Source organism: Camelus bactrianus, chromosome 8 (genome assembly GCF_048773025.1).
Source record: "Camelus bactrianus isolate YW-2024 breed Bactrian camel chromosome 8, ASM4877302v1, whole genome shotgun sequence".
Lineage (NCBI taxonomy): Eukaryota > Metazoa > Chordata > Mammalia > Artiodactyla > Camelidae > Camelus > Camelus bactrianus.
In genome coordinates this window covers 42,937,579-42,954,418 of record NC_133546.1, presented here as the reverse complement: position 1 = coordinate 42,954,418, position 16,840 = coordinate 42,937,579, and the positions used below count along the sequence as shown (strand labels likewise).

At 41.2% G+C, this 16,840-nt stretch overlaps 1 protein-coding gene across 4 annotated transcripts in view; it reads right to left on the bottom strand.

The window, feature by feature from the left end:
• Positions 1–16,840, bottom strand: part of FYN (FYN proto-oncogene, Src family tyrosine kinase) — a 199,821-nt gene that overhangs the window by 87,612 nt on the left and 95,369 nt on the right. The gene's annotated exons all lie outside the window — the stretch shown is intronic.

Below are 16,840 nucleotides of genomic sequence, written 5' to 3'. Positions count from 1 at the left end.
CTCCCTTAGTTAGGCTGAACTAAGGGGGCCAACAGATCACAATTAAGGGGCTGCCAAACCAGGGGCTGCCCTTACTCATTCTTAGCAAGTCTGAAGCTGGAGTCTTTCCATTGCAACGATAATAAAATATTAGGCATTGAGACAGAGACCAGTTAAAAGGGAATATTGTCTCTCCATTCCTTATTAAACACAACGCTAAGCAATGTTAAGATAATACTCACACTCTCTGTCTGAAGGTGGGACTCTTCAACTGTCTGAACAGTTCTGGGCCCCAAATTGGAATTGGCTTTCTTGATGGTTGGAGAGGCTCAAGAGGGCAAGGGGGTGGAGTGCCCATGATTTATAGCCAACTGGCTGCAAGCACAATAGGGTGTGTTCCCACAGGGGAGGGGATCTTCTGACACCTCTTCCTACCTTCCCTTGGTGTAGAAACTGCGGACGCTGGAATTTCCAAACATAACACTTACTTTATGTCAGCAAATGAAGGGCAAGTTTCTCCTTATTCTCTATTAGAAACATAGAAAGCAAGCTGGCAGAATTTCTAAACAAAGTTTGAATTTGTTTTAAACAAGAAATTTGTTGCTCTGCATTATTCTCCTTCCTTGCGTCTCCTTGATCTTCAGAAAAGGACCACATGGACCTTGGTGCACACACTTCAGAACAGTAAGCAAGAGTCATGGTCTCTCATTCTCAACTGCTTCCCTTGAGAAAGAGAAATCATTACATGCTGACGTCAGTGGGTTTTAGCCTCAATATAAGATATTTTCCCAAAGGGCTTCCTTAACAATTATCCAATAAAATATTCCTTAAAAACATACACATACAAATATAAACACACACATATCCATCTGTAAGTGTGTATGTGTGTGTGTATAATTTGAAAATCTCTTAAGCCATGACTATATAAAATCTAGAACTTGTTTATAAAACAGTAATTAGGATATTGGAAGGACCTGGAATTATGTTGGGAAAAACTAATGCAAAATCCGAAAATTGTTTTGCTTAGAGAATATGACATTCTAAGCAGTCTTTTAAAAACTGATGGGTGGTTATCAGAAGGAATATTTTCTTATGACTCATTTTAATAATGAGAACTTCCCAAAAGTGGTAGAGAGTATTTTGACACAAGAGATGTTTTAGAAGAAATTAAGTAAACAGATACTGGTTGGACTAGATGAGCTTTAAGTCTCCTTTGAGCATAGTAGCTCTTTCCCCAAAACAGCCCATAGTATTGAAGCTTAGAAAATAATCTGATGATGAATGCCTGGAGGCCAAGGCTTCTGAGAAACTGGATTCATTGTTACTTAGAAGCTTAAGGAAAGAATCCACGTTCTGAGAGAAAGAGGACAATGCCAGTGAAAAGTTTCTTTAATACTCTTCCTGGGAAATGGATATAACTGTGTACAAAGCAAATCATCAGAATTATAAGGATGAAGAGATAAACACAGTGAGAGATTTTAACAACACATCTTTTAGTGATTGATGGATTAATAAGTATATAAAAATTTGAACACAATTAAAAGGCATAATCTAATGGGAACATTTAGAACTCAATCTCCCCTGTTCCCATCAGATAATACACATTAAAAAAACACACTTCACAGAATGTTTGAAAAATTGATCACACACTAGGCCATGAACCAAATTTCAATAAATTTTGTGGAACTAGTATCATACAAACAACATTCTTTGACAATAGATTTTTTTAAGTTAGATGCCAAAACAAAATGATTCTGGAAAAATATTTATTTGGGTATTTAAAATGACACTGCTAATAACACAAAAAATCAAAGAAGAAACAATTATAGTAATTAAAACATTCTTAGAACTGAGTAATGATTAAAAGTTGTCAGATTCCTACTTTGCTGTACACCAGAAACTAACACAACATTATAAATCAACTATACTTTAATAAAAACAAAACTTGTCAGATTCCGCTAAAGTTGTACTTCGAGGAAAATACTTAAATCTAGTCCTAGAAAGGAAAAAACATTGATGGTTAAGGAGTATCCAACTCAAGAGGTAAGAAAATGAACAAGAGTAAATTCAAGGAAAGTGGATGAAGGGAATAATAAAGGATAGAAATTAATAAAATAAGAAAACAAAGATACACAGAGAGGATTAACAAAGGAAATGCTGTTTATTTTGAAAGATTAATAAAATAGACAAATCACCAAAACTGATCAAGAAAAACACAGAAAGGGTACGCATAACAGTATTAGGAATGAAAGAAAAACTATAACTACAGATTCAGCAGAGATTAAAAATAAGAGCATGCTATGAACAGTTGTATGTCATTATGTTTGAAAATTCCAGTGAAATGAATTTTATAGAAATTCTTTGACTCATCAGTTAAAAATCTACTCGTCTCTCTGCCAAAGAAAACAAAATCAATAAACACTAGGTTCAGATGGTTTTAGAGAAAAAAAGAGGCAAGTTTCAAAGTTGGAAACAGAAAAGCATTAGTATAATCTTAGTATTGAAATCAGACAAGGACAGAAGAAAAAAAGGAAAACCATAGGCCAATCTCAGAAACAGATACAAACATATAAATCCTAAAAAAAAATTTAGCAAACTGAACCCAATAGTGCATACAATATACCATGGCTAACTTGGATTTTTACCAACAATGCAAGGACGGTTTAACTTTAGAAAATTGCTGACAGTAATTTCCCTATTATCAGATTAAAAGAGAAAACCCCTATGATCTTATCAATAGACACAGAAAAAGTATTGAATAAAATCCAACACTTACTTGTGATTTAAAAAAATGGAAACTCTTAGCAAACTAGGATCAGAAGGGAACTTTCTTAATCTAATAAGATTAACCAAACCCCAATAGTAAGTGTCATACTCAATGGTGAAGTAGTAGCAGCCTTCCCTTTAAAATCAGAAATAAACTAAGGGTGTGTGCTTGCCCTACTTCTTTTTAACACTGTACTGCAGGTCCTAGCCAGAGTAGTAAGATAAGAAAAAAATAAATAAATAAAAGATAGAAGGTTGAAAAGGAAAAACTAAAACTTAAAATTATATATGGATGTAAATGGTTACATAGGAAATCTAAGAGAAATACACATAAATTATTAGACTTGATAAAAGACTTTAGCAAATGGTCAAGTATTAGTCCAACAAGAAAAACGCTCTTCCTATGCACCCGCAACAGTGAGAAAAAAGTAATGTTTTCAAAAATAGAACACTGCTTATTTTTCTTGACCTTCATCTCCAGCTCTTCAGCACACACCTCACTCAGATTAAGCAAAGGATGATAAAAAATAGTTAAGAAAAACAAGTAACCTAATTATATTGCAAAACTCTAAGAGGTAGGGAGTGTGATTTCATGGAAGACTTACAGGATTCCGTGCTATTCTGTAGTTCCCACAGAAAAATTCCACTTGAAAAAAAATGAGGCATTACAGATGGGGTTACCTTGAACTGTGGTGAACCCCACGTGTTACTGGAAAAGAAACACAAGCAGGAAGTTCCAGGCCTCTGCAAATCAAACTCTGCCTCAAAGGAAAAATACAGTTGGCACCTTCTCTTCTACGCAGCTTAAAATAAAGTCAGCAGGAACTAGCCCTCTAAACGGTATCCCACATCAGGAAGGAGACAGGTGTCTTAAAGGGAGACATTGGTCAAGAGATAGATAGAGAGGGGGGCTTAAATTCTTTAATGCTTGGTTCTTCATCCATATGAAGATAACATTGAGGGTTACTTAAAATTTTTGTTGTTGAAATTTTGCTAAAACTAAGCACAGGATCACATTTAAATTTCAAGAACTATCTGATCCAACTGAGACCCCTAAACTCTTACTCTGTATTTGGGTCTATCAGCATGGGGCTTGCTATGCTCCTGTTCTTAACAGTCTTAGAAAAGCATGCTATGGCATGTACAAGTCTTTTCCAATCAGGGGTTGATTAATTATTTTTGATGAAGTGACACTAAACATAAGATAAAACTTCATAAAGAACTTTCTATATTCATCTGGATTTGAGCAATTCACTCAGTGAAAACAAGGTTATCTGAAAACATGATGTTATGTTGTTTTTTAAACATATGTAAAAACCTAATATACTGGGAATAACCAAAATGAGCAAAAATAGGTTTCCAATTTGATTGATTAAATTATGGTACATCCCTACAATGGAATAGGATACAGCACTAAAATCATATTGTAAAATAAATTTATGGACACAGAAACATATTCATGGCTATTTAAAAAATAAGATATAAAACATTAAGTGCAACTTGAAATCATTTTTAATAAGTTCCAAATTTGTATTGGGAAAGGATATTGAACAAAATACTGACAATGTGTATGACTATCTCCATGTGATGGAATGAAAGGTGACTTTTGTCCTTTGTGATTTCTATATTTCCTAAGCACTCTACACAGAGGCTGTGTATTACTGGGTACTATTTTAAAAAATTCATCATAATGAGAATACCTAGAGTTCGTAAAGGTCTAAAACACTCACAAACTAAGTACAGTTTCATGGCAGCCAAAACAACCACCCAGAACAGTGTCCTACTGACAGTCTTACTAGAGAATATTCTTCTTTACTCTGGTTCTACAACTGGAGAGGTAGGGTATGGCCTGGAGTCTATCAGGAGACACTGAAAAGGTTTGGTGCCCATCCTAAGGAGGCATTTCCTTGCCGTAGCTTACTCTCACACCAACAGCAGGGGACAGTCAGAACCCGGCGTAGCATCTGGGGCAGCAGGACATTAATGAGAATTCTGAGCATGAACAAAAATTCCACTTACTGCCTTCACGATGTCACTTCCTTGCTCAGCAACTTTCTCTGGCCTGGCTTCCAAGCCTTCCATGCCAGGGCCCTTGCACCTCTCCCATCACCCCCACTGGCCCGATACCATCTCCACCCACGGTGGGACACACATCTCTACACAACTGCCCACGCAGTGCCCACATCTCCTCCATGTGCCAGGCCCTAACCAGTCTTACCCCCACAAGGAGCCCCCTCCACATCTACACTGGTCTCCACATCTCTCAATTTCTTGGCTAGTCCCCAGAACTTGATCATTTGGGGGTGGGGCATCCACATGATTTCACTATTTCCTGTGCATGGCAGGGTCTCTAAGGGATAAGGCCAAGTCCAGTATCTCTCTGATTCTCCCCATGGCCTCCTCCCAGCTCCTGAACAGGGCTGCAATAGAGTAGGTTCTTAAATCCAGGAGACAGACTTTTACGGTGGAGTGACTTCAGTGGCACTTTTCCTGACAATTCTATGAGTAACCTCTCTCTTCCAGTCTGTCCGTTTCTGGCCTCCTTCACTCTTTCCCTCTCCCTTCCCGCATGTCCCATCCTGAGCAGAGAATGACATTTTCCTTGCTCACTCTTTGCAGCCTCTATCTACATGGTTTCCTCTAATACCTTCAGCTTTCATTTAGCTGCACTGAGGGATGGCAATTCACGAATGCAGATGATCCATGTCCCCTCGCACCAGGCACCCAGGTATCCCTGGGCTGGGCACCCTCAGTGCCAGTTCCCCTCAAGGACCGTTCACCCTGCAGTTCCTCCTTAGCTCTTCTTGCTTTTCTGGACTTTGGTGGGTTACGTTATCCATTCATTTATTCACCCATGCATCCAACACCTAGTTATCCAGTGCTCTCTGTGTGCTGGGCACTGTTACGTAAACTCACACCTGTGGGGCTCATTTTCCCAACTAGATCAGAAACTCCCTGATGGCAAGGGCTGTCTGCTACAATTATAAATGTCACCAGAGAATCCAGCAGTGAGCTCACAAAATGTTGGAAAAATATTAAACTGATTGACTGAAACTAGAAAGAGAAAAGGACCCATGCAGAAGACTACAGTTTTTATTCCACTACCCTCCCCTTTGTGGTCTGACGACAGAGATGGTGTAAAGACAAGGAAAAACTCTGATTCTTGCAGAGTGAGCACAGCCGTCATTTTTTGAGCCTCTGCCCAGACCAAATGAAATGCTGATGGACGTGAAAGCACTCGTTAAACTGCAGAATATTTTACAAATACGAAGTGGCATCACCACCATCATGATATGTATTATCCATACCTTGGTGCGGATAATAACTTTGATAAGCAACCAGATCACCCTGTCTTGCACATGCCTGCAACCAGCAGCAAAATACACAGCGTGAGGGGAAAAGCCGGCAGCCTTACAAAACCCAAATGGAAAATAAAAATGAGCAAGAACAGCCACACCAAAGAGAGCAAGCCCGCACTGCTTGGAGGAAGAAATCCTCTAATTGCCTCCACACTCCCGCTTGCTTCCATCTGCTTGCATTTAAGGAAGCCCAACTCCTGGGCCCCTCACAGCTGTGGAGAAGAAAGGAAATGTGTCCCAAGTGCCTGGATGGCTGCAGCAGGCAGGAACCAAGGACAGAAGGTCTACAAGCAGGGCTAAACTGCAAACTGAACAACAGATTTAATGTTTGTTATGCAAAACTGAGCAAACACTCTCTCCCGGTTGCAGACCACATGAAATAATAACGGAAGTCATTCTCAGGATGAAGGCGGCAGTAGCGGGTGTGGGCAGGAATGCTGCAGTGGTCTACCCATCCCTAGCAGCCCGGAGCCTCCCCAGGGCGGGAGTCATCAGGCTGCAATTGGGTTTCCTGTGGGGAAGTGACCAGAAGTGCAGGCTCCCACCTCCTCAATGTGGTGTATCTAAGCCCGCCTTGGGGGCCCGCCCTTGGCAAAACTCCCAGGTGGTAATCTTAGTTTTTAGAAATGCCAATCTTTTTTTTTTTTTTTTTTTTTTTTTTGGTGGTGGTGAGGGGGTGGATTAGGTTTATTTATTTAAACAGAGGTACTGGAGACTGAATCCAGGACCTCGTGCATGCTAAGCGTACACTCTACCCCAGAGCTATACCCTTCCCCCAGCACAGAAATGCCATTTTGATTCCAGACTCATTTTGATCATTTCTCCCCTGTCCTCTCTAACTGATTAAGCAATCCCGCAGCCTTCAGTTTACCCCTAGCCCTCACCCTTTCTGGGCTGCATGCCCTGAACCTTCTTGTGCTCCATGGTCTGAGGGAGCACCCTAGGGACAACTAGCCAGTATACTTAAAAAACAGTCCAGCATTTTGGAGAACAGGCAGTCCAGTTTTAGATTTCGAAGGCACAGATGCAAAGAGACAAGTTGTGTTCGTACCACCAGCGAGTGGCAAGGATGTGAGCCCTCATCTCACACCCACTGTGTGCACACACGTACACACACACACACACACACACACACACGAGAGAGAGAGAGAGAGAGAGAGAGAGAGAGAGAGAGAGAGAGAGAGAGAAGGGAAACCAGTGCTTAGTGACACTTGCTGTGGGCCCAAGACCATGCTAGGTGACTTCGCATACTCATACCTGAGTTCAAACCTTACAATGATCCCATGAGCTGAGCTCAAAGATGTTAAGCAACTTTCCCAAAGTCTCACAGCCAGTAATGGTGGAAATTGGGATTCACACCCAGGTTTAATGATAAGACTGCTTTTCCTGTAGACTCTACTGCCTGGGCCCTTCAGGATGAAGGAAGCTGATGGAGGACTTAACTCAGGAGACAGGCACCTCTTGAGGGCTTTAAATTCTGCTCAGGATATAGTGAAAGGAGAATTGATTATACAATTATAGGTATGAACATGTGTGAGTCACATGGCCCCAAGATTCAGTTGGAATTTTGTAAATCAATGGGAAAGGTTGTTAATGGAAACTTCCCAGTTTCCTGGTGTGACCCTAGTTTTGCAGTAAGTGAGGGGCCTGGAAGATTCTGGAGAGGTGGCTTCTGTATCCCACAGCAGCTCCCTTCCCCAGAGCAGGCTAAAACTAGAATTGCCGAGCTTTCCCTGGGCCAGGAGCACTTAGCTTGAGGCCCTGAACAGGTCGGGTAATGCCAGTGAGAGAGAGGGCTCCCTGCACACCCAGGGTCTCCTTGCACCTTCAGCAACGAAATGCCTTCAAGAATCCCTTGAACAGGGTATCTTTGCCTCCAACCATTGCTCCCAACAGAGCAGAGATGGCTCAGCAGTTCCTGGCCAGGCCAGCTCGCCATCATAGCGGGGCCTGCGTCACACAGTGGAGTGGTGTGGGGGGCTGTGTTTTTGACACAGTGTAAAAAAACTGATAACGTCTTTCTGCACAGAGGAACAGCTTCAGCATGCAGGATGTATGTTTGCAAACTGTTCTTTTGGGTAAACAATGGAATCCCACCTAAATGGCCAGAACTGGAAAAGAGAATCGTCCATCAGCATGTCTGGCTCTGGCTTTTCATGAGCAGCAACAGTGAGGAGGTTCCTGAGCTGAGGGTTCACAGGTGAGGGGCCAGCCCAGCAGAGTCTTTGCTTTTGCATCTGGTTTTCCCAGTTCTCTAAGACCTCACCAGGGAGTATTGATTAGGTACATCTCCAGGTAATTTCTATCCCTGGTTTGCTATTTTTAAGCTTAAAATGCAACCAAGTCTCTCTGGAACAGACATCATATCGTAGGATAAGCATCTGAAAATAGCTTGTGTGTTTTGTCCACTGCTTGGTGGATTAAGACAAAGTTTGCTTCTGTTGGAATTTCTCCCTTAACATTTTATTGTGAAAAACTTCAAACACAATGTTTTAATAATTTAACACTGAACATCTACATACTTAACACCTAGCTTCTGACATTCACATGGCACTGTATTCGCTTTCTGTATAGCCATCCATCTATGCATCCTGTAAAACCCTGACCTACACATTTTATTATGGTCCTAATTCTTCTAAGGTGCAGCTTAGGGGGCAAAGTCTACGTCTCAGACACCTCTGGGAGTGAATCCCTATTTGAACACTTACTAGCTGAGAGATTGGACAGCTGTGTGATTTCTTAGAGCTTCAATGTTATAAAATGTGGGTAACAGTATCTGGGTGTGCTGTGAGGATTAAATGCAAAAAGGTGGGTTGCAAATACTTGTCAGGATGGGTAACTGATTTCTAGTTCACAGACTGCTCTTTCTCTTATCTGTGATGAAACAAGAATAGCAGGATGTGGCTACCTGTTGGAGCTGGGTGATTATGGGGGTCTGTTATGCGGCACTGTTTTTACTTTCTATAAATTTGAAGGTTTCCATCATAAAACAATAAAATGGTAAAAAAAAAAATACACCAGTCACTGGATTTTGTCAAGGGGAAAAAAAAAAGGGAATTCCATATATGAAAAATTTAGTAGGGACCTTCTGAGGAAGTAATAAGAAGTGATGACACTGGGGTTAACAGTGCAGGGTTAGGGAGGCCCAGGGCCTCTCTCTCACACTCTCACGGGGGTGGGGTGGGGATGGGAAGGAGGAAGGACAGGTCTTGGTACCTTTGTAAACGCTCCCCAGGTGACTCAGTTCACTACTGGGTGAGAACCTTTGTACTGGCAGAAAAGTGCGAAACCACACTTTTCAGCATATTAATTGCGAGAATAAATACTTTGCATAATGTGAAGTTTGTGCCTCCAGCTAATTTGCAGGCAGATGAGAGACGAGGAGCCTCTGATTTAGCAGAATAACAACTATTTGTAACCAAACAGCCTCCCTCTGTAAGTCAGGGGTGGGTTAACGAAGGTCCCAATTAGACTGCATTCTCCCACATCACTTATCAACTGTCTAAACTTTGAGAGCTAAGGGGTTCCTTAGGGGCTTTCAAAATTGGAGCCCTGAAGAAATGCGGAGGGGAAAAAAACTCCATGGACAATGTTTAACAGAGAAGTAGTAAAAGGAAAGATCTCATTTCTTTATTTTAAAACAAAAAAGTCACTCTGTTTCAGATCCCTAATTCCTTCCCTTCCCTGCTGCGGCTCATTCTCCCTTGTTCCCCTTCGCTGGCAGCTGGAAGCAAGGAGGGGGCTGTGATGGAACTGCTGGGTGAGACAGTGTGTGTCTCTGGGAGCCCTCAGTAGGGGCGGAAGCTGGTCTTTGAGGGGTGGGATCACGTGGGAAGCCAAGCCAGGTAACCGAGGGGAGCAACACGGTGTCTGCTGCTCTGTGGTGTTCTGCATGAGGGCAGGGAAGGAGAAGAAAGCTAGTGCCACAGGGGACGTGCACACTGGCATGTGTGCACATGTGCATCATATGCATATACACACATGCACGCACACACACTCCCTCAGAGGATCTGGCCAGATTTTTACATCCACGTGTCACTGAATACTGTCCCTCCAAAATTCATATGTTGAAGTCTTAACTCTCAATATGACTGTATTTGGAGACAGAGCTTTTACAGAGGTGATTAAGGTTAAACAAGTGCATAAAGGTGGGGCCCTAGTCCAATAGAACTGATGTCTTTATAAGAGGGAGATACGAGGGATGCATGTGCACAGAGAAAAGGCCAAGTGAGGACACAGTGAGATGGTGGCTGTCTGCAGGCGTCCTTGCAAAAAAGGAGAGGGGCCTCTCTGAGCACCCATGATGGGAAAGACGGTGTTGGACAAAGAGATGTATTTTCCAGCCTGAGGGTCAAGGAAGAAGTGAGACTTGCAGCAGATTGGATTGAGACCTAAGAGATGGGAGGAAGGCGTCCAGAGAGGATGAGAGTGAGTGCCTGAGGCCCCCGAGGGCACAGAGATGGTTTGGTTTTGTTCTGGGAAGAACATGTGTAGGAGTTGGATGTGGTAGAAGCGTGGGCCAGATAGGTCATAAAATGCCTTGAATGCCAGGTTAAAATGCTTAAGCCTTTCTCAGGGGGTAAGGGGAGCCTTGAAAAGGTTTTAAACAAGACACTGACAAGACTGATACACATGTTCACACATACAAAATACAGAGACCTGACATGGAGTTAAATGAGTATTAGTGTCAGGCATTGTGTTAGTGCCAGGCGTTCTATCTCCTTTAACCCTCAATCACCCTTTTGGAAATGAGAAAGATGAAGGGCACAGAAGTGCAGTGATTCGCTCAAGACTCACAGCTGGTCAGCAGTGGAGCTCCAATTTAATCACATGCCCGGCACCAAAGCCAGTGCCCTGTCCATCCTATCATTTAAAACCCCGGGCCCAGCTCCCATGACATCATCTACTTTCCTTCCAACCAGAATGGTTATTTAATGGAACAGGGCCTGGAATCCACATTGCTTTTAGGCTTCAGAAGCAGGCAAACTAACAGCCAAGATTTCCAACACACAGGGCTCCTCGAGAAATACCATTCAGCCTTCCAAACAAAGCCGTGTGTGAGCAGATCTTGTCCTTCCATGTTACACCACAGGCAAAGGGTCAAGTCGCAAATTTCCCTGTTACGTTCTGCAGCATCAAAGTAATCAGTGATGGTAACTGGCATATAAGCTACAAAAACATGTAGGGAGAATAGCTGCCTTGGGTGAGTGGGCACCCCAGCACTGGCTATATTCTTTTCAATGCAGTGTCAACAGCTACTCTCAAATATTCTCTGTCCCCCAAATCCTGAAAGAGCTTTCAATATCCAGGAAAACACAATGCTGTTTCCTGTGCCTACACAAATGACAGACTTAGTAAGGAATGCCACGATCATTTGATCTTTTGGCCCAGTTGCTCTTCTAAAACCTCAGATATATTTAAGAATGAGAAAGAGTAAAAATTGGGTTAGAAAAGAAGAGTTAATGCTTCTAAAATATAAAAATCAAATCATACCATGCAGGAACCACTCATATATTCTTAAACGTGCTCTCCCTCTAGGGCAAAGTTTTAGTATCTTGGAAGCAATATTTACAGAGGTAACTTGGGTGCTATTTTGAAAATTATATGTGGTATTATTATCCTCCCTAGAATACAACTGTGTCTTGACAGTCTGTCAGGGGAAAGGCAAAACTACTGAAAGTGTCAGTTCCACTCAGCACACTTACTGTTCTGCAGACCTCTGTGTGTCAGGCATTGTGATTTGGGCTGGGACTAGACAGAGCAGGATAAACAAACTGAACCATATCACAGGCTGTTGTAATCACCTTAAAAAGCAAATGATGCCATAAAGACCTCGTTTTACTTTAGAATTAAACTTTGAGAGCCACTCCTTTGAAATACAGACAGAATATTTTTCACTTCCTTGCTTACTCATGCCTCAGGACCATGCTCTGTGGCCTCTCTATGAAATCTTCCCAACACGGCCTACCCTCTTCCGCCTTTAAGAAGGCAGTGGGTTAAGGCTGGAAATGTGTGCGGGTGCAGGTGTGTGTTTGTGTGCACATGCACGTGTGTATATATGTTTGCTGGGGGTCTCCTCCCCACTTGCTCTGTGGACACACTCATTACACTTTTCACACTGCATAGTAACTGTTGGATATCGGTCTCACCCATAAAACAAAACCCCCAGGGGCACCTACTGGGTCTCAATGTAACTTTGTTTTCAAGGGCAGGAACAATGCCTAGCACTGCTCTTTACATGTTTACTGAATGAATGAATCATTGTTTCAACTGTGAACTTTATCTTCAGACTCCAGAACATTTGACAGTCAAAATGTTCTCCATGGTGGGTGTAAAAAACTTGAATGCATGCATATAAATATATTTTAGGATACTAAGTTTATTAAAGTATAATTTACATATAGTAAAGTTCTCTCTACGTTTTCACATAGTTGAGTGAGAGTAGGTGATTCTTACACACTTGCCTGGGTCCTCTTCTCAGGGCTTCTGACAATGTGGCCTGGGTGCCAGGATTTTTAACATCTCCTAGGGTGATTCAGATAAAAACTTCAGGTAAAGAATCCCCACAGTAGATGATGGTCTGCCACTGTATTCTAGATTTCCTTTCTTCTCCTCATACCCAGCCCCATCCATCACTTTCAGTCAGCTATTAATGTTGAACACGAAACCAAAACATTTCCTTTCAGCACCATACTTGGAAGGTACTCAGTCACTTGGCTGGAGTCAACTATAATTTCTGGTTATTTAACAGAAATACAGCTACTAAATGACATTCTGAAATGAACATGAGATAGCCACTCAAAGAAATAAAGATGCCTTTAAATCAGAATGAGTAAGAGGACTGTGATTTAGGGGTCTAAGTAGCATTACCATAGGAAGGTGGTAGGAGGTCTGGTCTCTGATTGAGAATATGGAACAACCTTTTCCCTATTCAGATTTCAATTCTTACGAATCAAGGTTTCTATTTGGGTGAAGTCCATCATAACAAACAGGAGCCTGTCACCACACGTCTGTCATTTTTTCCCTGAGATTGTATTACAGTCTAATACTTCAAGTAATGGGGTCAATGGCCAGAGTCTTGACATTTAGTGGAAATGTATTGACCTTTACTAATGTTTCATTGTGAATAATGCTCTCAGTTTCATAAATAATGCTGAAAATGGGACTGATATATTGGGGATTATATTTGATTAATTTAAAAAAGAACCATCATGAATTAAAATAGAGGTATATTGGGTATAAAAACTGTAATGGCTACTTGTCCTGCCGAGGTCCTGGGAAGACTACTAGTTAGCACATATTTGAAGAATCCATTAAATAGAAGGGGTCTTTAAGAAAGGATGAATTTTAAAAATCACTCTGGTTTTGCAGAATGCCACTGAGTTTTTCTGAGAGGAAGGAAATCATGGAAACTGCTGTGGAGAAATTTGGAAGGATGCTTCACACTATCATTTTCAAGGCAGAGTGTGTTGGTCTCGCCAGCTGCCAGGACTGGTAGGAAACTGCTGAGCTAGTGGTTATGGCCAAACCAATCATTTCCCTGTAATTAGAGTTAGCTGGGGGAAAAGCGGCACAAAGAGGACCAAAATATGTGTTCTCAGATTGGGGGGAGGACAAGAAAGCAGATTGAGTTTTTCTCAAGAGATTTCAATTAAAGAATTTAGCTGCATTCAGCCATGGACTACCCAGCACTGGGAGCCGCCAGCCACATAGGGTACCCGAATGTGGCTTATCTAAACTGAGATGTGCTGTTCAGTATCAAGTACACACTGAGATTTCAAAGATTTGGTACAAATTTCCAATAACTTTTACTAGTCACTGCATGGCTATATGATAATATGTTTTGGATGTATATTAGATTATAGTATATTATCAAAATTAATTCCACCTGTTTCTTTTTATGTTACCATGGTTACAAGAAAATAATATTTATACTCCCTTCTTGCCTTCTATTTCTATTGAAGAGCACTGATTTGGACCTTCATTTCTTCACTTGTTAAATATTACTGGGTAGGACCTTGGGTCATGGAGGGTTTGGATGGAAATAAACACTGCAGACACAGAGATGACATGCCAGGGTGAAGCATTATGGTTACTACTTGTTGACTGAAAGCTTTAGCTTTGGAAAACGTGAGGTGCAACCACAAGAGACCCAGGCTAATTAAGTCTCTTGATCTGGGCACAACTCAACCTCTCTGTGCCTCACGTTGTTAATCTGTAAAGCAGGAGGGCAGAGCTAAATTCCTGCATGACAAAGTGAGACCAGAGAAGGTCTTTACCTGCAATCATTCCCCACCACTCCAAACTCAAGAATAATTCTGTTAAAAACAATTAGCATTGACCTAGTAGTCTTTATCCTCAGCCAGCACTTTAACAACCGAGGCCCATCCTGAGAAGTGCTATTTATCTGTCATTCCTGCTTCAGTTCTTCTCCTGGGAACAAGCTCACAGGTTCTTCTGAGACTTGTTAACACAGTTAAATATACACAGAGAACACTGAGTGCAAGATGGGTGAAACTGACAGACTTCATTGCCCCGGTAAGGACTCAGAGAACAATTTGAAAAGGAAAATTCCTACAGATATTCAGAGGGAAATGTATTTGCTTTTCTTCGAACCTGTAGATGAAGCATCTACTCTTGTGCTGTCGAAATACTAATTAAATTCCAGGTTTTATAATAATGTATCAGTTAAAGAACACTTCCATGAAACCCAACTTTCCCTCTTCAAAAATCAAACACCTGCTCCCCAAATCAAAACAGTATCACATCTCAAGAATATTAATTTCTGTTTAAGAGAGGATGTTAAAAACAAACAAACAATGAATTCCATTTCTAAACAAAGCCATGACTGATTCAAGGCATCCTCGGCCAGCTGCAATGCTGGTGCTAAAAATTGGTGACTTAGCTGAAAAGTATCAGGATATATAAACTAGCTGCCAACATTAAAAAGTTGGAATGGTCAACACACAGAGCTCTCTAGTAGTGCTGGGCCCATATCTGCCAAAGACCCAGTAGCACCTGCCCATTTTAGGTGCGGGCAGCTTGTGTTTCTCTAGCTGTACACCCGTCCTTGCAGACTTTCTTTGTTTATGGACCCCAAAGTCAGATAGGCACTCATCTAAGGCAAGCACTGTAGAAGAGGAGACACAGCCAGAGTTGGGGATCAGAGGAAACATGAATGAGTCCTGGCCCGAAGCCTGACAGATCTGGATTGATCTTGGCTCCACCGCAGGAGCTGGGTGACCTTGAGCAAGTCACTTCGCTTGCTAGTCTGAGCTGTCATGAGGGAAGAAAGTAAAAGAAGTTCTCCAGGTAGGGAGTCTGTATGGTACCTGGCATGTAATAAATTATGCTCAAGTTACTCCTTCTTATTCCAGAAGCAAGAAAGAAAAATGTTTAGCATTATCTACTGTCACAACAAAATCTAACTGACTACTAAGAAGTGGCTTTAAAATCATCATTGTGAAAATGTAAAGGCCTAGGTCATTCACTATAAAGAACTGAGGAAGTGAAAGCAAAGGGTAAAAAAATATCAGACTCTATCCCAGTGTAATAACTGACCTGGGCGAGGATTATCCATAGATACTCAGAGCCGTGGATGAAATGGAGGTGGGGGACAGGATGTTGACAAAGGACCCAGACACCAGCTCGCAGATACCTTACTGATGCAAATGTATCTGGACATTGGTGAGGTCTGGTTATCACCTTATCCAGGAGATCAAACTCAGCACTGTGGATGGTGGGAGAAGTTGACATCATCCATCTGCTGATGTGATGTAATATCAAGCATGCAATCCCACTTATGAAGCATTCTTGCCCAAGGAGGCTTAACCCACATCTAATAACAAACGTGTAGATCTAACAATTTTCAGGAAGCATGGGGCAAGTTAACATGGTGAGGAAACAGACAAGCCCAGAGGGCAGGACATTCTATACGACAACCAGCCCGGGACAACTAGGTAAGTTTGAATATGGACTGGATACCAGAAAATATTATGGAATTACTATTAAGTTTCTTACTAGATAATAGCATTGTGGTTATGTAGAAGAATATCTTTACACTTAGGAGATACATGATGAAATATTTAGAGGTAAAGTGTCAAGATGTTTGGAACTTTCAAAAAATGTAGCAAACATTTATATAATGTATACTATATACATATAATATATATTACATGTTAAATATATATTATGTATTTTACATGTATAGATATCATATATATATAATTGGAAGAGGGAATAAGGAATGCAAATGTAGCAAGTTTAGAACAATTGGTAAATCTAAGTAAAGGACCTACAGGTATTTGTTTTATCATTCTCCCAAAACAGCAGGTTTGAAAATTTTCAAAATAAACTGAGAAAGAAACTGGAAGTGAAAGAAGGGGATAAAAAGCCAGGAAAGAAAAAAAAAAAGATCAGATACTATCACTACCTCCTCTTTTCATAATCCCCTGAATATTTATATTCAGCTCAGCTTAACCATATGCCTTTTCATTTAAGATGGTTTTATTTTTACCACTTTAATAAATTTCACATGTGCTCATTCAAACTGATGGAGCTGCTGTTTTAGCTTCTTTGTTGGTTGACATCAAAACCAAACTTGAAACAAAGCTCCAAGAGGCTGTACAAGTGTACCAGGTAGGTATGAAGCCTAAGATAGTGTATCAAAAACTTCTGAAATGGATATCCAATTCCCTCTATGGATGGTTTTTAAGCCAGTAAGACTGGATCAAAGG